The 25,507-nt window shown below is 38.9% G+C and overlaps 1 protein-coding gene and 1 pseudogene across 2 annotated transcripts in view; both read right to left on the bottom strand.

Moving 5' to 3' along the window:
• CDKL5 (cyclin dependent kinase like 5) overlaps positions 1-25,507 on the bottom strand; it is a 185,359-nt gene that overhangs the window by 75,469 nt on the left and 84,383 nt on the right. The gene's annotated exons all lie outside the window — the stretch shown is intronic.
• LOC121818380 (gap junction alpha-1 protein-like) lies at positions 17,811-19,027 on the bottom strand (annotated as a pseudogene).

Raw genomic sequence — 25,507 nt, 5'->3', positions numbered from 1 at the left:
CTTTGCTCTCTTTCTGAAATGTGAAATATCATAAATCTTTGTTCATGCCCATCCCTTCTCTCCCCAGAAGTAACTGCCATCCTAAAGTTGGTATGTACCATTCCCAGACACATTTTTTTACTACCAATGAATTCATCCATAAGCAAATTTACCTATTTTGTACGTTAAAAATCATAACTGGCATGTTATTTTACACACCCTTTTGTAACAGTTCTTTTTTTAAGTACAACATGGTATAGTTGAGATTTAAACATAAATCTAGCCAGCTGGGGATAACTGTGCCCCAAGGGGACATCTGGCAATGTCTGCAGACACTTCTGGTTGTCACAACAGGGTAGGGGATTGTCGTTGTTGTTCAGTTGCTACATTGTGTCTGATTCTTTGCAACCCCATGGACTGCAGCATACACTTCCTATTAGCATCTAGTGGTTAAAAGCTACAGATTCTGCTAAACACCCTACAATGCACAGGACAGTCTCCGCCACAAAGAATTACCTGGCCCCAAACGTCAAAAGTACTGATGTTGAGAAACCTTGCTTTAGTTTTATTCATTGTAATGGTTTTGTGATAGTCCACTATAAGCATTTCCCTTAAAAAAGAGCCTGACTACTTGTTGAGATCAGGTAAATCTTTGAAAAAGACTAATACACTGTGAAAAGAAATTTTAGTTGAAAATGGGATGATTAAAAGATTAATTCTTCAAAAATTATTAAAGCTATTAATCAAGGTACTAAAATGTCTACATTCATTTCATTTTCATAAAACAACAATTACTTTTATAATAACTTTTGCAATATGGTTCCATTAAACATCATATAGTGAACTATCAAAAGATAAATAAAAACATTATTTTTTGTTGCTAAGAACTCTTACATTTTAAAAAGCATTACAAGGAAAACTCCCATGCTCAGGCTCTAAAAAGAGGATAGTCTTATGAAGATATGAATACATCATCAAGAACATGAGAAAGCATGCAGCCAAGAAAGGAAGATGTGGGAAGTGGGATCTTACAAAGAAAAAAGTCTTCTATAAAACAACTGCCTTCAAGTCAAGTCAGTAATAAAATTCCTACATAACAAAATCTATGATCTCATTTGTTTCCAATAAAACATCAAATCCCTTCTACCCGCTATGGGCTGGGAGTATTTTATTTATGCCCCCTATAAATCTTTATTGAGATGTAAAATGAGAATAAATGCATGTAAGACATTTAGACAGCATGCCTAGCCATGCCCTCATCTTCCCCTCGGAACCTGGCCCCGTCTCCTGCCCCATGTCCCAGTGAACCCTAGCCAGAAATTAAGGCCCACTCTTTCCATCTCCCTTGTCTGCAATCCCCAGTCCATCCAGGTCATCACCAAGTCCTGTTGATTTTTGTTTCCTAAATCTTTTTCAAATTGGTCCACTGTTCTTCTCTACCTGAACACTCCCATCCTAGTTGGAGCCTTTGGAATTCCCACCCAGGGTACTGCCTAACTTCCTAACATTTTTAATATGTCTGCCACTCAACAACAGGCTCTTCATTTGCAAAGGAAAATCTGCCCTTAAAAGACTCTTCCCAAACTCCCGTGCCCTAAGGACCAAATCAAAGCTCTTTTACCTGGTCAGCAGGGAATGGTCCCCAACCTCTTCTTCTTTGGTCTCCCTTTCTTGCTGAGCCCTCGCCATCCTTACCACGATCTCTCCTGCTATTGAGGCTGTTCCCTTTCCTCCTAAAACCTTGGCCCTCCCTGTGCCATTCAACCCTATCCCTTAGGCCTTAACTCAATTGTCACTTCCTTAAGGAAGTCTTCCTATAGCCCCGTGACTACATCTGAAGCCCCAAATGCTCTCTGAGTAGACACCTCTCCTTTGTAACTTGTATTAAAGTGACACCTTCACATATTTATCTGATTCTACCACAGGACTGCAAGTGTGTAGGTGACAAATAAATGTATGACTGGTCTAAAAGTATGCTGAGCAAGAGAGAAAGATCCAGTGCAAATGTCGTACTGCATAATGTATTTAAACCTCACATCTTGCTGGCCCATGTCATCCATCTATTTGGACATCATTTACTAATTTCACTACAGCTTAACAGAGGAAAAACACCTTTTCCTACCATAATTATAAAAAGAATAAAAGATATTCCTTGATATACAAGGAACTCAAGTAACAAACCTAAAAACAAAGAATACAAATATACATGTTTATGCTTTTTAAGGACAGTGTATCCCTGGGAGACTTATTAAGATATATCTGTTTCCTTCTTTCTTCAGAAAGTTTTTAAAAATGAGGATAATGAAAGAACATAGAGCCTTCAAAATTTTATCTGGCTCTGTCCAGAAGTCCTTCAGCAGGCAGGAACTGAAACAAGCTCTTTAAGTTCAGAATTATACTGTCTTGATTAAAAATCTCTTTTGCTATTTGGCTACTCTGGCCTCCTACAGATCTTGAAAAGGCACTGCAAAACCAATATCACTTTCTTTTGTTAAAAAAATTATTCCACAGCATTGCTATAAAATTACTGCAGTTACTAGGTTGCCAATATTTATCAAGTTACATCAGAAGGTTTACTAAATTAAAACGTTATTATTTATTGATTCATTTATCCACCTGCAACAAGGATTGCTATCCTTCACCATCACCTCCATTCCATTTTGTGACTAAACTAGTAAGCTTTCCTCTAGCCTGGCAAAATATAATATGGAAACAGATATGTCACATAATTACTAATATCTAACACGTGTATTGTGAGATACTCTGAGTGAAGGAAATTATCACAGACCCAGAACTAGCTAATATACCACTCACAGTCGTATATAGTAACAAGGTCCCCAAATCCTCAGGGCACATGTGCTACAAATGCTGCCAGTCATTTTATATTAGTGGAGTTCCAGGAAATGAAGGAAGAGGGGTAAAGCCTGGGCTGATGTGGAACAGAGAAGGGAAGAGTCTCTCGAGGTGAGATATAGCAACATGAGGTTAGTGGGAAGAGAAAATGGTGAGGATCTCTTGAAAAGGTAAGCCACATTCTTAAGGAGAACACTAGAATTCCCACAGTCAAGTCCTGAACTGTTTTTACTTGAACATTACAAGTGAACGTACCAGTAAGGCTATGAGACTTAGAGCCACCTAGATGGCTGAGGTTTGAATGTCTCAAATATAAGAATAAAAATCAAAAACCTAGGACCATTTAGCTGATATATGTAAACAAGCCCACATACCTAGAAAGCCTTTACAAATACTTCTAATATGGTCCAGTATAAGTGTTAGTGGATCAATATCAACCTGAAAGCACACTGGTTGATAATGTCTAAGGATGTAACCATGAGGAACTGAGGAAACTAGTTCACACGGAACTGTACACTTAAAATAGCTACCTCTTACTGTATATAGGGTACATTCTTTATATGTAAATTTTACCTCAATAGAGTTGGTTTTAAATGCATCATTTAAAAATAATTCACCTCATAGTTATAGACTAATATAAATTGACTGCCCTACTTATTATGATAGATTAGGTAATTAATAAAATGTTATCAAGATGAAAAATGAGGCACCCACAGAACAATTTTCACTAATCCCTCTAGCACAGCAAATAGCAACTCTCTTCACTAGAAAGGGATAGGTAAACTTTCAAACAATTTAGCTCCCTATTTATAGATTATGCAAAATCTGAGATGTACTTGATTTCATACAGCCCACACTTACAGACATTATATACAGATGCTCTCAAACTACCTTGGCTACACCAAACTCAGACTTGGTATTGTCAGCAAATGAATGGAAATTTCAAAAAGTACACTGTAATGATGCTTGCTAGACAGCATTTCAGTTTAGAAATATTAACCATCATGTACGTACTGTAGTTACTGTACAATTGTGTTAATTTTATTTCATTTTGTGCTCATAACAATGACTAGATAATGAGAAAATGAAAATTCTACTTCTAGTGATCAAATAATCAAAAATAGCATTAATTAGGTATGCCAAATGCAGGCAATCTACAACCTCAATCAGACAATCACTGGATTTAAGCTGTGTTCAATAGTGGGCAAAATTTAAATTTAAATGACGAAAATATATCCTCTAAGACTAAATCTAAGATGTGCCAAGAAAACGTGGCTCTTCAATTTTCTACAACTGATTTAATCTTGCTTTTCAAGCCCTGACCTTGACTTTAACTTGCATTTTATAGTAGCTCAGTCCTTTTTGATTTATAGTTGTTGTTGGTTTAGTCGCTAAGTCATGTCCTACTCTTTGTGACCCCACGGACTGCAGTATGACAGGCTTCCCTGTCCTTCACTATCTCCCAGAGTTTGCTCAAACTCACAGCCATTGAGTTGGTGATGTCATCCAACCATCTCATCCTCTGTCACCCCCTTCTCCTCCTGCCCTTAATCTTTCTCAGCATCAGGGTATTTTCCAATGAGTCAGCTCTTCCCATCAGGTGGCCAAGCATTAGAGCTTCAGCTTCAGCATCAGTCCTTCCAAAGAATATTCAGGGTTGATCTCCTTTAGGATGGACTGGTTTGATCTCCTTGCTGTCCAAGGGACTCTCAAGAGTTCTCTCCAGGACAGTTCAAAAGCATCAGTTCTTCAGTGCTCAGCTCAGTCTGTCTCTCACATCTGTACCTGACTAAAGGAAAAACCATAGCTTTGACTATATGGACCTTTGTCAGCAAAGTAACGTCTCTGCTTTTTAATACACTGTCTAGGTTTGTCACAGCTTCCCTTCCAAGGAGCAAGCATCTTTTAATTTCATGGCTGCAATCACTGTCCGCAGGAATTATGGAGCCCAAGAAAATATTATCTGTCATTGTTTCTACTTTTTCCCCTTCTGTTTGCCATGAAGTGATAGGACTGGATGCCATGATCTTCGTTTTTTGTATGTTGAGTTTTAAGCCAGCTTTTTCACTCTCCTCTTTCACTTTTATCAAGAGGCTCTTTAGTTCATCTTCACTTTCTGCCATAAGGGTGGTGTCATCTGCATATCTGAAGTTATTGATGTTTCTCCCGGCAATCCTGATTCCAGCTTGTGCTTCATCCAGCTCGTCATGTCACATGATGTACTCTGCATATAAGTTAAATAAGCAAGGTGACAATATACAGCCTTGACGTACTCCTTTCCCAATTTGGAACCAGTTCATTGTTCTACGTCTGGTTCTAACTGTTGCTTCTTGACCTGAATACAGGTTTCTCAGGGAACAGGTAAGGTGGTTCATAGTTTTCTTCAGGTAAACACTCAGTTTCTCTGTTCAGATTTTCTCCCTGCTTCTACGAAGATGGCAGCTGGGTATACGGATGTGGACGGGGTTTTGTAACTTGACTGTGGTAAAGGAAAGACTCACAGATACACATGTACTGGCCCTTGTGCTGTCCCCTGGGGCTCTATGGTCCCCAAGACAAGGTTCCTTATATGTCTGGACCCCAGACACTGGCCAGACGCTAATGCTGGACCCCATGCAGGCTGTGGGCTCAGGGATGTGCTCTTGGCTTAGAGCCCAGGGGTCTGGCCTGGTTGGTTGTCTCTTTCTCAGCTTTAATAGGTAAAGCCATCTACACTCTGCAATCTCATGTATGACTGCTACCTGGCCAACAACTAGAGTGCTGATATCAGCCTGCCCCTCAACACTGCATCCCCACTGACAGGTTTGCTAACTCTCAATCTAGTTACCTGGGGTGGGTGATACCTTTGGGATTCCTCAGAAGACACTCACAAGCTGAAGGAGGCCCAGGCATCCTCTCTCCACCTAACGACATCACGCCACAATTTACTCTGCTGTCACTGCTTCGATTGTGTTGAGGCAATCTTGCAAGGCAGTTTCCTCCCTGAGTTTCAAGAGGGGAATGGGGGCATAAGCATCTTTCACTTTTGGCTTCACCTGCAACTCAGTGTCCCCCAAACCCAGAATTCCAGACCCCCACAGTAGTGGGAAGAAGCTTCCTTGATATCTCAGTTGGTAAAGAATCCGCCTGCAACGCAGGAGACCTGGGTTCGGTCCCTGGGTTGGGAAGATCCTCTGGAGAAGGGAAAGGCTACCCACTCCAGTATTCTGGTCTGGAGAATTCCATGGGCTGTACAGTCCATGGGGTCACAAAGAGTTGGACAGGACTGAGTAACTTTCACTTTTATGGTGGTGGGAGGGGTGTGGGGAAGAGAATGTCAGGACTTGCTTGCCTTAACTCTGCTCTTCAATCCACATTTCTCTGGCACCTGGAAGGGCTGTCTTTTGTTTCCCTTTTAAGTCTCAAAGGAATATCCCCTCTGAAGAGGCTTTTACCCTACTCTCTTATCTGGAACCATGATAAGAAAAGATTAGGAGAGAAAAACCAATTTATTGACCAAAGATACATCACCAGGTACTCCAGAAAGATTATCTCCGTTAAATACATAAACATTCAGCTATAATGATAGAAAAATAAACAAAGAAAGGTTTAAAGTTAAAATGGACTAATGATCAACATAAAAATATATGATCCAAATGAAGGCAAACAGCTTGCTATAGATCCCTTGATTGAGAGAAGAATTGACTGTGCCTAACTTCCTCATGGCCCATTTTCCCAGTAAATTATGTAGATGCCGTTGAAGTCAACATACTTAAATTTTTTAGATACTGGTGGGTAAACAAAATACAGGGAGTTTCCAAGGAAGTGATGTTATAGCTGCTATGTAAATGACAAGAAGCCAACTCTGTATTTCTAGTTAATTCTTTCTTTCCTCCTTCAAAACCCTCCTTTGGGAAGCACTGCGTGATCCCCCAGCTTATTCTGGGTGCTCCTCTCCTGAGGTCCCTACACACTAACCACACCTCCTACCAAGCTCTTATCACAACTACCCTGGAATCTTTGGTTTGCAACTCTGCCTCAAGGCCTACCTCAAATTACAGTTAATAAGTTTCTGATCTTACATTTAGATCTTTAATCCATTTTGAGTTTATTTTTGTGTGCGGTGTTAGAAAGTGATCTAGTTTCATTCTTTTACAAGTGGTTGACCAGTTTTCCCAGCACCACTTGTTAAAGAGATTGTCTTTACTCCATTGTATATTCTTGCCTCCTTTGTCAAAGATAAGGTGTCCATATGTGTGTGGATTTATCTCTGGGCTTTCTATTTTGTTCCATTGATCTATATGTCTGTCTTTGTGCCAGTACCATACTGTCTTGATGACTGTGGCTTTGTAGTAGAGCCTGAAGTCGGGCAAGTTGATTCCTCCAGTTCCATTCTTCTTTCTCAAGATTGCTTTGGCTATTCGAGGTTTTTGTATTTCCACACAAATCTTGAAATTATTTGTTCTAGTTCTGTGAAAAATGTGGCTGGTAGCTTGATAGGGATTGCATTGAATTTGTAAATTGCTTTGGGTAGTATACTCATTTTCACTATATTGATTCTTCCAATCCATGAACATGGTATATTTCTCCATCTATTAGTGTCCTCTTTGATTTCTTTCATCAGTGTTTTATAGTTTTCTATATATAGGTCTTTAGTTTCTTTAGGTAGATATATTCCTAAGTATTTTATTCTTTTCGTTGCAATGGTGAATGGAATTGTTTCCTTAATTTCTTTTTCTACTTTCTCATTATTCGTGTATAGGAATGCAAGGGATTTCTGTGTGTTGATTTTATATCCTGCAACTTTACTATATTCATTGATTAGCTCTAGTAATTTTCTGGTGGAGTCTTTAGGGTTTTCCATGTAGAGGATCATGTCATCGAATGTAGGCACTACAAATAACTCTCGCCCCTAAGACCTAGGAGAAAGGCGTACAAACAGCTCAGCACAGTGAATTAAGCAGTTCAACTGCTCTAAGTACTTCTTAAGAATCTTACAGGGACCAAGAAGAAATAAGGCAATAGACACACAGGGCATAGAAATGGAATATGTAAATTTCATCACAACTAAAAACATCACAGAAAATAAAGGCTGAAATATTATTTCTCTTAAACAGACCAATCCCCTGAGTTTTGAAATAAATTATTTTTTGACATTTTCATTCTCTGTTGGTCCTGCTGCTGCTAAGTCGCTTCAGTTGTGTCCGACTCTTAGCGACCCCATGGACTGCAGCCTACCAGGCTCCTCCCATGGGATTTTCCAGGTAAGAGTACTGGAGTGGGTTGCCATTGCCTTCTCCCCTGTTGGTCCTAGAACTCCTCAAGGGCAGAGAGCACATCCCAATCATTATGCTGTCATGAGTTTTGCCCCTTCCAGAATGTGGGTTGTCTACAATCACTAATCATGTCCTTCTTGTTGTTTATTCCAGACATCCAGCAGGACTCACTATAGCAGGTGTTTTAACAGATGTCGGCTTAATAAATTAAATTTAAAGTTTCAAAGCTCTCTCCTGTGGTTCCTCTTGAGCCAGAACTAACAAAGAATCTTTATATATCAACAAAGAATGTATTTAAACAGCATGGATGATAAGTCAATACAATTTTGAAAAAGGTATCTGAATAAATAAATATAAATCGCATAGTGATTCAGATAAATCACATCGTGAGAAAGTGCCTGTAGAAATCTCAAAATCAATGATATCAAAAAACAGAAATTAATGGATCACTTCAAGAGAAATTATATATTATTCTCTAACAAAACATGGCAGAAATTTTATATTTTATACTATCAGGTACATAGAATATACATGTAAATAAACTCGTTTCTACATTTTAAATGAATGGAACAATTTATATATTTTCACTAAAAAATCAAGTTAAAGGATAAATCTTTTCTGACCAAAGGAACTTGGCTACATTATAACAGCTTTATAATAAGCCCTTAAAGTAGAATTTAAATCTAAGGGCATGTGTAATATTTATATGATGATTTATGAATCACATCCTTCTAGTTATACTACTACGTGTATTTTTGTTCAAAAAGGCACTTCTAAAGTAATAGAAAATGTTACCACCATATAAAGAAATGTGATAAACAGATATATATTATAAAAAATAATTAGGTTAAATTTTCTCTTGAGTCCTAAACTACCAAACAGAAAGGCAGAAATTTCTAACAAACTCATCATTTCCTACTTTCAGAAACAAATAAAAAATCTGATGACTATACTCCAATTTAAAACATAAGCTATGTACAGGCTATTTTTTATACTCCAGTTGCCAGATCTATCTATATGGTTTCATAAGAAAGAAAACAAAAAGTGTTTCTAACTAGAAATGCTGTTTAATTGCATTTAATTCTGTGATTAACTTTCAAAAGCCCAGAAGCACTTCTTTCAGACACAATCTTGATTTCAAACAAATAATAACAAACCAAAGTGAAAGTCAAAAGATGTCATACATCAAGAAGAAGTGTGAGAACTTCAGATTCAGAGCCACACTGCCTGGATTTGAATTCTAGCTCCACCAGCTACTAGCCGAGTGACTTTTTGGGCCAGTTTGTTAACTTCTTGGTACCTTGATTTCCTTTGTTGCAATCTGGGTCTGATGATATCACTAACTCTTGAGACTGCTATTAGGATTAAATGAGAAGATACAAAGAAAATGCTCAGTACAGCACATAAGCTAAATGTTATTACCATTATTACCATCATCAAGTTCAAAACACTACTTCTCAGTTCAGTTCAGTTGCTCAGTCATGTCCAACTCTTTGTGACCCCACAGACTGCAGCGCGCCATGCTTCCCTGTCCATCACCCACTCCTGGAGCTTGCTCAACTCTACTTCTGGGCATTCTCAAATCACCAAAGCAAGTTTCCAGAGGAAAGTCGAGAGCAAGTAATTTGTCCTCAAGGGGCTGCTCCCAACCTTGGAGAGAACTAACAGACCTTACTATATAAAGCCCAGACTCACAGTTGAACCGAACTTCCCATCCAACAGGTTAAAGAGAGGTGACATTCCTCTGGATTTTGGGGCTGTAGCTTCCACATGAGACAGAAGCATGTCCAGGGCTTAGAACAGTGATGGTGCTTGGAGAGACCCCTGCCTGGAGAGGTGGGGTCAGGGAAACAATGCCCACTGGAGGGCAGCTCCTGGCAAAATGTCTAATGGTAACCTGAGTAACAAGCAACAGTAACCATGGTAACAACAAAGCACTCAGGACAACGCAGCTTTCCCCATTTGCCTGGTATGTCATAAACCAAAGAAGGCTTGTATTAGTCCACAGGAAGCAAAGGAGTGCTAGTAATACCAACAAACCAGGTGGTGACTTAGATTTAGTTTTATTTCCAAAACAATTATATTTCTACCTGAGTGCTATGGGGCAAATTAAAATCTATTTCACAGGACTTTGAACTGTAAAAAACTGAGATCTCTGAAGGTAAAGACTAAGTCTCAATCACAGTGCCTGATACATGGTATATTTGAAGAATGAACTGATGTTCATTATCATAAAATAGGCGTTTACAGAATTTTCACACACACACATGAAACCTTCTAGTTGGTCCAGACGGAGTAGCCTCATTTCTCCCAGGTGCCTCCTCTTAAAACTAAAGACCCCCGTACATAATACATAAAATAGAAGACAGGATGGAAAGGAGGACGAGTGCCTGGAGACTTGGGGACCTAAGGAACACCTCAGCACTCAGTCTCCTGGGATTCCTCACTGTTTCCCATGTATTCTCACCAGGGTGCCAGAGAAGCCTGTGACCTGGAACCCACAAGAGTCGAATATAAAAAAGTGCCAAGAATAGCCCGTTCCCGTTGCTAAAAGATCAATAAAAGGATGAGCTAACAACAGAAAATCCTTCAGGCAATACTCACCCTGCTCAAGCAAACATGAAAGGAAAAACTGCACCACTATGCCACTGAGGTTTCAGTGGGGCTAAGGGGGTAGACACTCTTACACACACACATGAGAAAGCAGGGACCTAATCTTCCACCCCCAGCCTGGCAGAAGCAGGGAGTGCTCCATTCACCCCTCTGTGGTGCTGGTGGGTCCAGTCCCCAAGCTGATCTTCTCTCTTCCCCTAGGCAGAAGCAGACGACAGTACTCTGGTGCCACTGCCAGGGAAGTGTCTTCAGGATGAAGCTGAGATAATAAGGCGAGGTGAATTAGTGGTCCACTTTTGCTGGGAGTCCCTGGTGGCTCAAAGGGTAAAACGTCTGCCTGCAATCCAGGAGACCTGGCTTTAATCCTTGGGTCTGGAAGATCCCCTGGAGAAGGAAATGACAACCCATTCCAGTACTCTTGCCTAGAAAACTCCATGGATGGAGGAGCCTGGTGGGCTACAGTCCATGGGGTCGCAAAGAGTTGGACACAATTGAGCGACTTCACTTTCACTTTCTTTGCTGGGAAGGTCTTGGCAGGGCCAAGTGAGGAGCTGAACATCTGCTCCATCCACCTGCAAGGAGGCAGTGGGAATAAAAGCAAGATTTCTGCAGAGGTGGGGTCAGGGAGGCCTAAGGAGAAACTGAACATACACCTCCAACCCTCACACTATACTGCTACAGGAAGGCTACCTGCTCAACAAAAGAAATCAAAAAGGATCCAGAGCCTCATACAAATTGACCAGGATAGAATCAAAATTCACTCATCATACCAAGGACCTTTAGAGTCACAATTTGAATGAGAAGACAAGAGACTTACACCAAGATGAAATAAATGTTGGAATTATCTGACAAGGATTTTAAAGCAACTCCAATAAAACTACTTCAACAAGCAACCCTAAAATGCCTGCGACACAGACAAGAAATAGCCCCAACCAAAGCCCGCTCTCTCTCGAGCTAAAAGGCCAGTGAAGGACCAGCCTACCAAGATGGAAAACTTTTAAACAATAACCACTCTACTCCAGCCAGACCTAACTGTGAAAACTGTGACTCTATTCATACCAGCAAAGGCAGAGTGGGAAGCAGGCCCAATCCCCTGCCAGGGTAGTGCGAGTGGAGGCCACGTGGGGAGCAGTGACAAGGCATACCTGCCTCTCCTGCCCCTCCTAGCCAGGATGGTCAACAGTTAGCATATGCGAGTAAGTGCACGCACCCCATGTGCAGTGAGGTCAAGTAATACTAAAACGTTGGACTTCGGAGCAGAGAACGGTTTTACTGCAGGGCCATGCATGGAGATGGGTGGGTCATGCCTTAAAAACCCTGAGCTCTGGAAAGCTTTCAGCAGAGCCCTTTTCTAGGAAAGCTGAGGGAGGGGCAAACATCTTGGTGAAAATGTGTGTGTGTGTAGTCGCTCAGTCATGTCCGACTCTTTGCGACCCCATGGACTATAGCCCACCAGGCTCCTTTGTCCACAGAGTTCTCCAAAGAATACTGGCGTGGGTAGCCATTCCCTTCTCCAGGGGATCTTCTCAACCCAGGGATCGAATCCAGGTCTCTGGGACTGCAAGCAGATTCTTTAAGGTCTGAGCCACCAGGGAAGGCCCTTAATGAAAACATATTATATCAATATATGTGGGATGTAGCTAAAGCAATGCTAAGAGAGAAATGTATAGCACTAACTGCATATTTTAGAGAAGAAAGGTCTCAAATAAATAACCTAAATTCTTACCTCAACACTAGAAAAAGAAACCCAAAGCAAGACGGAAGGAAATAATAAAGATAAAATCAGAAATCAATGACATTTCAAATAAGAAAACAATTGAGGGAAAAAAATCAATGAAGTAAAATCTGTTTCCCCCCAAAATTGGTAAAGTTGATTAATCTCTACCAAGACTGATAAAGATTTTTAAAAAGATAGAAGACAAAAATTATCAATATCAGGAATGAAATAGGGGAGATGTCTATAATTCTATAGCCATTAAAAGGATAGTAAGAAGTACCACAAACTTCATACTCATAAATTTGACAACTTAGAAAAAAAAAATGGGCCAATTCCTTGAAAATCACAAGCTACCAAAGCTTAACCAAGATGAAATAAACAACAGTCAGATAATTATTAAATACAGTGAATTTGTAATTTTAGAGTTTCCAATAAATCTTCAGGCTCTGATGGGTTCACTGAAGAATTCTACCAAACATTTAAAGTCAAATCAGCATTGATTTTATATAACCTCTTCCAGAAATTAGAAGAGGAAGAAACACTTCCCAACTCATTTTATAAAGTTAGTGCTATGTGGATACCAAAACCTGACAACACAAAAAACAAAAACTACTGACTGATAACAGCTCATGAACTCAAAACATTAGCAAATCAAATCCAGCAATATATGAAAAGAAATATGCGCCATGACCAAGCTGGATTTATTCCAGATATTCAAGACTGATTTGACATTTGAAAGTTATATCACCAGGGTAAAGAACAAAAATCATATAATAGAAGAATCTGACAAAATCCAGCATCCATTCATGACTTTAAAAAAAAAAGAAACTCTGGCAAGCTAAGAATAGAAGGTAATTTCCTTAACTTGATAAACATCATCCACAAAACTCTACAGCTAACATATTTAATGGTGAAAGACAATGCTTTTTCCCTAAGATCGCAAAAAAGACAAGAATGTCTGCTCTAATCACTGCAACTTAACAGAGTATTATAAGTTCTAATCAGAGTAATAAGCCACGAAAAAGAAATAAAAAGCAAACAGAGTGTAAACAAAGGAATGAAATGGACACTACTTACATATGACATATAAAATATGTCTACATATAAAATCCTAAGGAATCCACCAAAAAACTAGAACTATGAGTTTTGCGAGATTGTAGAATACAAGATAAACTAATCACATTTCTATATACAAACTACAAAAATGTGGAGGCAGAAATTAGAAGCAACATAAGATTTACAATTGCTCCAAGGAAATAAAATATAAACCTAACAAAATATCTATAGGATCTGTATCCTGAAAATTATAAAATGTTAATGAAAGAATTGAAGAGAACCTAAATAGAGAAACACACTGTACTAATGTATTATAAGACTCAACAAGATGCCAATCCTTCCCAAATGGATATATAAATTTAAAGTAATTCCTATCAAAATGCCAGCAAGTGTTCTATAGACATAGGAAAGCTTATTCTAAAACAGAAACTGAAAGGCACATGACCTGGAATAGCTAAAGAAATTTTGAAAAAGCAGAATAAGGTGGGAGGAATCACTATACCTGACAGTGAGGCTTGCTACAGAGCCACGTAACAGTAGTCAAGACGGCATGACACTGGCAGAAGGATAAACACTCAATCAATGGGACGAGAACCCAGAAATAGAGCCACACAAATATGCTCAACTGATTTTTGCCTGCAAAAGAAATTCAGTGGAGGAAGGAGAGACTGTTCAACAAGTAGTGCTAGAGCAACTGGTCATCCATAGGCAAAACAAACAAAAAGCCTCAACCTACATCTCAAGTAACCTATGTTGATGTACAGCAAAATCAATACAATATTGTAAAGTAATTAACCTCCAATTAAAATAAATAAATTTACATTAAAAAATTAACTCAAAACAGATCATGGACTTAAATGGAAAATGCAAATTTATAAAATGTTAGAAGCAAACAAAGGAGAAAATCTTTAGGATGAATGACTAGACAAAGAGTTTTTAGACTTACCACCAAAAATACAATCTATAAAAGGAAAAATAATTAAATTACTGCATCAAAATTAAAACATTCTGCTCTGTGAAAGATCTGATTAAGCAATGAAAAGACAAGCTACAAGCTGGGTAAAAAATATTTTCAAACATATCCAACATGGATTTTAATCAAGAATATATATATATATATATATATATATTTCAAAAACTCCTTAAATACAACAGTAATAAAATATTCAACTAGAAAATGGATGAATGGCACAGATATTTCACTGAAGAGAATATGGAGATCAGTCCTGGGTGTTCATGGGAGGGACTGATGTTGAAGCTGAGATCAGTCCTGGGTGTTCATTGGAGGGACTGATGTTGAAGCTGAAACTCCAATACTTTGGCCACCTGATACAGAGAACTGACTCATTTGGAAAGACCCTGATGCTGGGAAAGATTGAGGGCAGGAGGGGAAGGGGACGACAGAGGATGAGATGGTTGGATGGCATCACTGACACAATGGACATGGGTTTGGGTGGACTCCGTGAGTTGGTGATGGACAGGGAGGCCTGGCGTACTGCGGTTCATGGGGTTGCAAAGAGTAAGACACGACTGAGTAACTGAACTGAACTGAATATAGAGATGTCAAACAAGCATATGAAAAGATGTTCAACATCATTAGCCATTACAGAAATGCAAATTTAAACTACAATGATGTCACCTATATACCTATTAGAATGGCTAAATAAAAAATAGTAATAATACCAAAGGTTGGTGAGCACATGGAGAATGAGATCAGTCATACATTGCTGTTGGAATGAGAAACACTGGAAAAAAGAGTACACCAGTAGTTTCTCACAAAACTATACACTAATTTAGCATGTAACTCAGCAATTATACTTTCCAGCATTTATTCCAGGGAAATGAAAGCTCATGTTCACAAAAAACCTGTACATGACTCTTCATAGCAGTTTTATTTGTAATAGCCAAAAACTAGAAAAAACCTGAAGGTCCTTCAATAGGTTAATAAACCATGATACCTTCACTCTATGGAATACTACTCAACAATAAAAAAGAACAAATTATTGGTTCACACAAAAAACCTGGATGGTTCTCAAGGGAGTCATGCTGAGTGAAAAAGGCCAATCTCAAAAGGATATATACTGTATCATTCCATTTAAATAGCATTCTTGAAATGACAAAATTATAGAGATGAACATACTAGTGGTTGCCAGGGTATAGGTAGAGGGGAAAGGAGGGATATAGCTATCTCAGGATGTAGCTGTGTCTATGAAAAGATTGCATAAGGAATCCTGGTTAAAAAAACAACTGTCTTCTATCTTGACTGTGGTGGCCACACAAGTATACACAAGTGATAGAGCTACACATACACACAAGCACACACACCACATACACACTAGTGCAAGTAAAACTGGTGAAATCTGAATACGATCCATGGATTATATCAATGTCAGTTTTCTGGTTATGATGCTCTGCTATACTTATGTAAGATACTACTATTGGGAGAAATTAGTTGAAGTATATATGGAATCTATTATTTCTTATAATTGCATGTGAATCTATAATTATCTCAAGAGAAAAAATTAAAGAAAATCAAGTCAGTGATATACGAAAATGAATGTGAAACAGGAAGTGAGGGTGGCAACGTCCAATCTGATTCCAAGGTTTTAGAGTCTCCCACAGAAGCACACATCCCATTAGAACATAATAGTGATTCTTCCTTTAGAAAGGTTTTGTGAGAAGGAAATCTGAAAGACTCTTGACTGAACCAAGCGAATGGGTTTTCCAAATGAGACCGTCAGAGCAAGATGCAGTCAGATGGATTGGCAAGTTTAATGTCCCCATCTCTGCCTTCCCTTGGTGCCCTGTCAGGTAGGAGGAAGCTTTTGACCAAAAGTAGATCAATTAAAAGAAAAACAAAGAAGCTACAATTTTTGCACATCTGAAAGTAGTAAGTTTATGCATGATGCTGCTACATATAATTAAAAAAGCAAATACTAAAACCTTCTCTAACACCGTCTCCACAATTCCATTTCAAAAAATCTGTTCTAGCATCTTCTGTTTAGATGAAGATGTACCAAGGAAGAATTCAAAAAGATCAGTGCACCCAGAAGCTCTCAAAGAAAGCAGTCATGCAGATTGCTCTCTTAACACTTTACTGAACAAAGAACACTCTGTAGAACATATGATGGGCTAGGTCTACACTGCACGCAGTAAAGCTGAACATGACAATAGTTCAATGTGAAGTGTTAAACAAAATTAGGGTTCTTCATTGTACAAAACTTCTTATGTAGCTGTCATGCAAGAATAATGCATTAAATTCAGCATTTTCATCGATCATCTATCAGTTCAGTTCAGCTGCTCAGTCGTGTCCAACTTTTTGCGACTCATGGACTGCAGCATTTCTGTGGTATATATTTCAAACAAATTAGTTACACTGAAAATACTCAAACATCTTTCAGCTTCTCTTGGATGCCAAATAAAATCTTAGTACAAATATCAAAAATGCTGGTCACCCCAAAAGACAGACTGCCAAACTCAAAAGAATATAAGTTCCAAAATACTGTTTATTAAGTTGGATGAAGGCAAGGACTACCAGTTATTGCAAAATTTATGTAAGAACACTTAATAGTCCAGCTATAAGCATTTCTTTTAAGCTTCTCACATTAATGGGTGGTGTTTATAGTATTAAAATTCTATCACTCAAGCATCAATGATTACATTTCAGAAAAAGGAAATCATTTGTGCCATCTTTCTACAAAAGAGAAAACATTATAATAAACAGAACTAGTATCTATAATAGGATACACTGCGGGTTGGGGGATAGTTAAGGAAAAATAGTGCTTTACTTTTATGGTAGAAATTATGTAATGTAAATATCGTTTTGGCCCTTACCAAAAAAATCCATGAGAAAAGCTCAAATTTGAACCCTGTGTGCGTTTATTTTAAAATCTATGTTCATGAGTTTATACTGCATCTGTTTATACCAATATGTGGCAAATATCTATCACTTTCACATACACTGAACCATTCTAGGGGAATATGGGGAGAAAAAGGCCTTACTTATGCATCACCTAGTACAACTTTTACTTATAAAAATCCAAGTTCTTTGAGTCAATGACTTTAAAAACCAACATGTACCTCTGTTAATTCCTCTCTCTCCATCCTCCTATTCTCACCATCTCGAAAGAACTAGTCTAATGCCTTTTTATCTGCTAAGATTTGTCAATGAGGTCGTTGAGTACCACCTCCACTGAAACAAAAGTACACTGTCTATTGCACCTTCCTTTTCTTTAACAAGTGAGCAGAACTGTAATGCTTCCAACCACCTGTCTAGATCTCTAGGTAATTTATACTGCTGCTGGCATGTCTGCTAGCTCTGCAGAACAGCTCCTTGTCTACAATGGCCAGTGTCCAGCAGCTAGATATTTTTTGGAGTTATGCTTGTTATCAGGGAAATCAGAAGTTTATGTATGTTAGAGACAGTGCTTCCTGCCTGTCCCATTCAAACTTGCTATGCGCTGCAATTAGTATGGTTTTGCTCACTTTCTTGTCTGCTGTAACTATGGCAGAAAGAACTGTTTCTGTCTCGGAACCAGTTCATGCTTGTGAGGAAACATGGTGGAAAGAGGAATAGTTGATGAGGGGCCACGGGAGGGGCTTGGCAGACCAGATGAAAGGCTCACTCTCTGGATCCTTCAAATGGTCTTTAATGCTCTTGAGTAAGACAGAGAAAAGATCAATGACATACAAGGCAAGAGACATCAAGGAAACCAGCAGCATGAAGTAGATGATGTTTTTCTCTGTGGGGCGAGAGAGGAAGCAATCCACCTGATGTGGCAGGGGTCTCGTTTGCAAGTGGAAACCACATTCAGGCTGAATCCCTAGATGTACCACTGGATCAGCAGGAAAGCCACCTCAAAGACAGACTTGATGAAGATGCAGATGGTATAGGTTTACAGCAAGCCTCCATCCCACCATCTTCACCGTGTCGTGTTCTTCAAGGCCATACTTGAACTTCCTGATTTCAATTTCCTCTAAGGGCATCTCTACAATGGCACCACTGGTTTGGGCACTTTGAGCTCCTCCTCTTTCTTATTCAACTTGTCCTCCTTTTGCATCACACAGGACACATGGACTAGGTACAGGAGTGTGGGGACAGATGCAACTATGATCTGTGGGACTCAGAAGTGCATGTGAGAGATTGAGAAGGATTGATCATAGCAGACGTTTTCACAACCAGGTTGCCCAACATTACAACTAAAGGCAAACTACTCAACATGTCAGGCTGACTCAACTGCTGTTCTCAGTAGCAGGATTCTGAAAACCAAAGGACTGAGAGCCATACGTTCCCTATAGCTGTGAACCCTGTCAAGGAGTTGGCCTAAAGCACTCTAGTAACTCATGCTGCCTGTTCGCTGTTCTTTCCCTTAAAAGCGAAGTAGGTATGCCAAGTGACTGCACTCCTTAGAGGATGAAGTAAAATGAAAAAGCACTCAGAACTGTCTAAAACTTACAAGTCTGTTACTCTTTGGTACCTTCCTCATTTTTTCCCCTAACGAAAGGCAATTGCTGATACCTGATAAAAACTGATGTGGATTCACTTACCATACATGGTGAGTAAATATTCTTAAATAAGAATGTACATATATCAATAATGTGTCAAGTTACATAAACAGGGGAACAAAACAGACACATTTAAATGTCTCCAATTCCAGAATGAGGCAATCTTCAAAAATTAAAACTCAAGCACAAAAACTGAATTAAAAATTTACATGCATATATTGGCTGATTCATTTTCAGATGTATCAGGCCATCGTCTCCAGATAATGATATTCATCCCAGCATTATTTATGAGTGCCTAGTAGGTGTCACATGATAATGGGCACTGGTTCCTACTATGAGTCCTTCAGAGCTCACAATCAACTAGGGGGAACAGATCAGCAAAAGCACAGTATTTTATTGATTATCACAATTAACTGACTATAAGATAAATCATTACTTTACTTACCATTCAGAAAGCAATCAGGGCATCCAACGTAAGATATGCCCCAATTTCAGAACTGTGTGTGTGGGGGGAATGTATACTTAGAATCAATGAAAAAGGTTTAGTAAATGAATATACAAGTGCAAATTTAATTAAGTGTCAAGAAGAAACAAACAGGCACCGACAGAGATTAGCACGACGAAATCCAGATCAGAATGTACAGAGTCAGCCAAGCAAAGACTGGAAAAACTGCTGCGTGTGAAGAAGCAGCAGGGGCAAAAATTTGAAGAGGGAAGGACTCACTGTATTCAAGGAGCTCAAAGGCAGGCAGTATGGTTACCAGGTAGTAGAGAGAGGTAGCAGAATATGACAAAGGAGGCTACCTCAGGCATCAGCAGAGAATCCCAGAGGCAGAAAGTCAAATCACACTGTGAGGCCGGGGCAAGATTGAGGCCATCAGAGAAAGTAGTAATGGCGGTTGGGGGAGTTCTAGGGGATGGTAAGAGAGTCGAGGGAGGAAACAGGATGCAATTGAGGGATATACAAATCAGTACAGAGACAAGGGCTCTGGGTAATGGATGACCAGTGAATTCTGGTGGTGTCAAAAGATGTCAGGAATCATGGGTCTGATCCTGAGAGTCTCTGGAGAGGGGAAGACAATCTGTACCAGTGCTGTGGTCCTGAATCCTGTGATACATAAAGGGGCATTTTACAAGGATAGCTGCCATTCCAGTCAGCAGAGAGTAGACCAGCAAGATCAGAACCAAAAAGAGGAGCTGCTACTCTCCTCATCTGGGAACTGAAGTCAGGTCTCTGCCAACAGGGGTCTCAATTTAAATACTTATCTACTGAATGTGGACCATTATCTTCAATTGTTAGCACATGGAAGCTTTTTTGTAACGACTACAATACTTCATTCTTCCTGGTTTCTTCTAAGATAGTGTTTTAATATATCAAGAGCTTTTAAAAGAATTTCAGGAGCAGCAATTCTGATACCACCCAACAAAGTGGTGTCAGTAGGTAGAACCTGCATGGGGCACAACATACCCCTGCCAAGCCTCTACTGAAGACCTTCTAGTCTTTCTCCACTTCCTCCTGACAGTCCTCTTTCTTTATAAGCAATGTCTCTGAGGAAAAAGCCTACGGAGAAGTTTCTGCCTCTAATTCAGAACATGCCAAACAAACAGATCTTACCTTAAAATGAAGGACCACAGCTAACTGATTATCACACAGCAAAAATAATTATTTTAAACCAAATTATTTCAATATAGCACTGCCTCATCATTTTTAAAACAAACTTTATTTTGGGGCTCCAAAAAATCACTGCAGATGGTGATTGCAGCCATGAAATTAAAAGACACTTGCTCCTTGGAAGGAAAGTTATGACCAACCTAGACAGCATATTAAAAAGCATAGACATTACTTTGCCAACAAAGGTCCATCTAGTCAAGGCTATGGTTTTTCCAGTAGTCATGTATGGATGTGAGAGTTGGACTATAAAGAAAGCTGAGCACTGAAGAATTGATGCTTTTGAACTATGGTATTGGAGAAGACTCTTGAGAGTCCCTTGGACTGCAAGGAGATCCAGTCAATCCTTAAGCAAATCAGTTCTGAATATTCAGTGGAAGGACTGATGTTGAAGCTGAAACTCCAATACTTTGGCCACCTGATGCAAAGAACTGACTCATTTGAAAAGACCTTGATGCTGGGAAAGATTGAAGGCTGGAGAAGAAGGGGACGACAGAGGATGAGATAGTTGGATGGCATCACCGACTCAATGGACATGAGTTTGAGCAAGCTCTGGGAGTTGGTGATGGACATGGAGGCCTGGCGTGCTGCAGTCCATTGGGTCACAAAGAGTCGGACACAACTGAACAACTGAACTGAACTAAACTTATTTAGTATATTAACATAACATTCATAATATTTATATTTTAATTCTCCCTCTTTAAAAAATTAAATAATTACGTAAATCAGAAATAAAATTGCAGATATTACTGTTTGGGAAATGGAAAAAAAAATTAAATAATTAAAAAATTATTCCCAAAGATAAATGTTCATTTCAAACAATTAGAATTAACAGAGGAAAACATTTCTTAAAGTAAACATAATATGAATTGCCAATTAATGAGCCATCTTAAATACCATGCAGCTTACTTGTTTCTTGGTTTAATGGCTGTTCCTCACAGTAGATTCAGTGAAAAAAATAAAACTTAAAATGAAACCTAAGAAGGGGTGCAAGGTTAATGCATTTTACAATGTCAACCACTCAAAGTTGGTTACAACTGTTCTCCAAGGATAAGAACTGAAGCTTCCCAAAATGTAATTTTTTACCAAGTAATCAAATTATAAGATTTAAAAGCATGCCCAGTGCTTTCTCAGTTGCTTAAATAATACATTTTAGCCAAACTGTCCTCTATCAGGCAGACTCTGGAAGTAATCCTATTAAGCTAAAATCACCAAGATGTATAGTTCATAATTAATACATTCTTCCAGGTTAATTGAAAATAGACCATTCACAGCATAAAAATTGGTCATTTATTCTCATTAGTTTTTCAAATTTAACCAATGCTTAGTCCCAAAGATTTCAAAATGCCTTTAAAAATTGAGTTACTTCTTCAAAAACAAGTGGGGTAAAGAAACAACAAATGAAGGTTAAAGAAAATAATCCCTGAAACTGCTTTAGCATGGTTTATAGAAGGCATCTGATAAAACAAAAAACAGTGCTGGGGTGGGAGCAGGTGCAAAAAATAAAAACTTCTAGTTAATTTAGGATGAAGTTATTGGGAATTTTCTAGAACGACATGAAGTTCTTAATTTTTACAAATCTTTGGCTCTGAAAAAGTTCTTACTAAGCACTTTTAAAATACACAGATCGGAGATTCAAAGGGATGAAAATAACAGAGAATGAATCATCTAGCTAAGCAAATGGCTCATACGGAAGTTAAAAGCCTCTTGTTGAACATTATTTTAAAACTGGACAACATGTTTCTAATTTGAAAATACAAATACAAAACTTTAGGTTTTAGCTCCAATACATAAAGTGCTTGGGTATTGTCATTCCTATCCTTACAATAAGAAAAAATCTGAATAAACTGCCAATCAACAACTTTTATTACTTATCAGAGACTTGACGACACAGGGCAAACTGAACTACTGAAATCTGGAGAGACAGGCAAATGCAGAGAATCACATCCAAGATCAGCTTACCTGGAACAGAAGGTGTTGGAGTAATACACTGGTAAGAAAATTTAAATTGTAATTTTGACAAAAGATTATGCATGAGAACTCTTGGAGGCCCAATCTTAGGAAAGCCTCTATATTCTAATGGTTTTACCTCCAGGAACCTTACCAAGTTCTGAGTGTAAAGATCCAACAACAATCTCCTCCCCTTTTGGGTAAGAGGAAGAGAGAAGTAACCATTTTGAAATGCACCCATGGGAAAGGTAACAGTTTTGAAAAAAGCCTAGAAGGTTCTCCTTAACAAAAGCCAACATTCCAAGGGAAAATTTACCCAAGCCTTTTATACTGTCCGGGGAGAGGGGGAATTAGCCAAATACAGACTCCTCTAGTCTCAGTTCAATTCAGTCCCTCAGTCATGTCCCACTCTTTGCGACCCCACAGACTGCAGCATGCCAGGCCTCCCTGTCCATCATTAACTCCTGGAGTTCACCCAAACCCATGTCCATTGAGTTGGTGATGCCATCCAACCATCTCATCCTCGGTCATCCCCTTCTCCTCCTGCCCTCAATCTTTCCCAGCATCAGGGTCTTTTCAAATGAGTCAGCTCTCCGCATCAGGTGGCCAAAGTAGTGGAGTTTCAGCTTCAACATCAGTCCTTCCAATGAACACCCAGGACTGATCTCCTTTAGGATGGACTGTTTGGATCTCCTTGCTGTCCAAGGGACTCTCAAGAGTCTTCTCCAACATCACAGTTCAAAAGCATCAATTCTTCAGTGCTCAGCTTTCTTTATAGTCCAACTCTCACATCCATACATGACTACTGGAAAAACCATAGCCTTGACTAGACAGGACCTTTGTTGGCAAAGTAACGTCTCTGCTTTTTAATACGCTGCCTAGGTTGGTCATAACTTTCCTTCCAAGGAGTAAGCGTCTTTTAATTTCTGCAGTGATTTTGGAGCCCCAAAAAAATTAAGTCAGCCACTGTTTCCCCAACTATTTGCCATGAAGTGATGGGACCAGATGCCATGATATGAGTTTTCTGAATGCTGAGCTTTAAGCCAACTTTTTCACTCTCCTCTTTCACTTTTATCAAGAGGCTCTTTAATTCTTCTTCACTCTCTGCCATAAGGGTGCTGTCATCTGCATACTGCTAGCCTTGTCTCACCTAAAAGGAAGAAGGTTGCAGTCCGGGGCTCAGGCCCACCAAAAGACTAACATTTGGTTCTAAAATCATAAAACACTTCCCCTTCCCCACATTCTATCACCATGTCACCAAAGTGCCAGTACACTAACAACAGATTACAACAGAAGGGGTTGCAAGAAACAGATTCTATTTAAAAAGGACTTCTTAGAGAAACCCTAAGATAATGGGGGAGAAAAATTTTAAAAACAAAGAAACTAGAGGAAACTGAAAGGGAAAGGGAAAGGGAAGTCGCTTAGTAGTGTCTGACTCTTCGCAACCCCATGGACTACAGCCTACCAGGCTCCTCCGTCCACGTGATTCTCCAGGCAAGAGTACTGGAGTGGGGAGCCATCGCCTTCTCCGAGAGGAAACTGAAGCCTCTGGCATACACACATTTAACATTAAACACAGCCTAACTCCTACCCAAATTAACATGAAACCTTACACTACGGGCGTATTTACCTCTGTTTCTATTATCCAATATGTCCTACCTGGCTTTTAAAAAACAGTAAAAAGTATGCTAGAAGGCAAGGGAAAACACTGAGGAGATTAAGCATCAGAACAAGACTTACACTGGTCACAGAATAATTGGGGAATAATTTCAGATAACAACTATCATTATTGTCATACGCACGCAAATGGAAAAAGGAGACAACATGCAAGAACAGATGACTAATGTAAGAATATACAACTTTAAGGAAAAAGTAAAAGGACATGCTAACAATCAAAAACACCATAACAAAAATGAATAATACTTTTAATGGACTCATCAGTAGACTGGACACGGCCAAAGAAGCAATCAGTGAGTTTAAAGATATGTCAGAGAAATTTCCCAAACTAAAATGCAAACAGAAAAAAGAATTTTAAAAAGGAGAAAAGAATATCCAAGAACTACGTGACAATTAGAAAAGGTGTCACTGAAATACCAGAAGAAGGAGACAAAAGATAAGAACTATTTGAAGGAATAACTGCTGAGAATCTTCCAAAATCAATGTCTTCCAAATCAAAGACACCAAATGATACATCCAAGAAGCTTGGAGCATATCAAGTAAAATAAATACCTGAAAACTCTACACCTAAACATACTGTATTCAAACTACACAAAATCAAATGCAAAGAGAAAATTATGAAAGAAGTGAGAGGGAGAAAAAAACACCTTACTTATAAAAAACAAGAAGTACATTTGACTTCTTCTCAGAAGCCAGAAAGTGAAATATTTAGTGGTGAAAGAAAAAAAAATAAATGAATCTAGAAAGCATTCAGTGAAATTATCCTTCGAAAGTGAAGGAGAAATACATTCTCAGATAAACAAAAACTGAGGGAATTTGTCACTAGTGGACCTGCCTAGTAGAAACTGTTTTTAAAAGTTCTTCAGAGAAAGAAAACGACATAGATCAGAAAGTCAGATCCGCACAAAGAAAGAAGGAAAGAAATCATTGGAGAAGGCATAAATGAAGTTAAAAAAATCTATTTTTCTTATTCTTAATAGATACTTGTTCTAAGTAACAATGTGTGTGCGAGCTCAGTCGTGTCCGTCTCTTTTCAACCCTGTAGACAGTAGTCCACCAGGCTCCTCTGTCCATGGGATTCTCCAGGCAAGAATAATGGAGTGGGCAGCCATTTCCTACTCCTCCAAGTAATCAGAGTAATAGTGTATTTGCTGATTATAGCAAATGGATATATAAAATGAAAGGTACCTCTACTATCTGAAAAGCAGATAAAGAGTTATCTGACAGTAGACT

The sequence above is a fragment of the Ovis aries genome, chromosome X, assembly GCF_016772045.2.
Source record: "Ovis aries strain OAR_USU_Benz2616 breed Rambouillet chromosome X, ARS-UI_Ramb_v3.0, whole genome shotgun sequence".
In the NCBI taxonomy this organism is placed as follows: Eukaryota; Metazoa; Chordata; class Mammalia; order Artiodactyla; family Bovidae; genus Ovis; species Ovis aries.
Note: the sequence above shows the minus strand (reverse complement) of the source record. Positions and strands in the feature narration are given on the sequence as shown.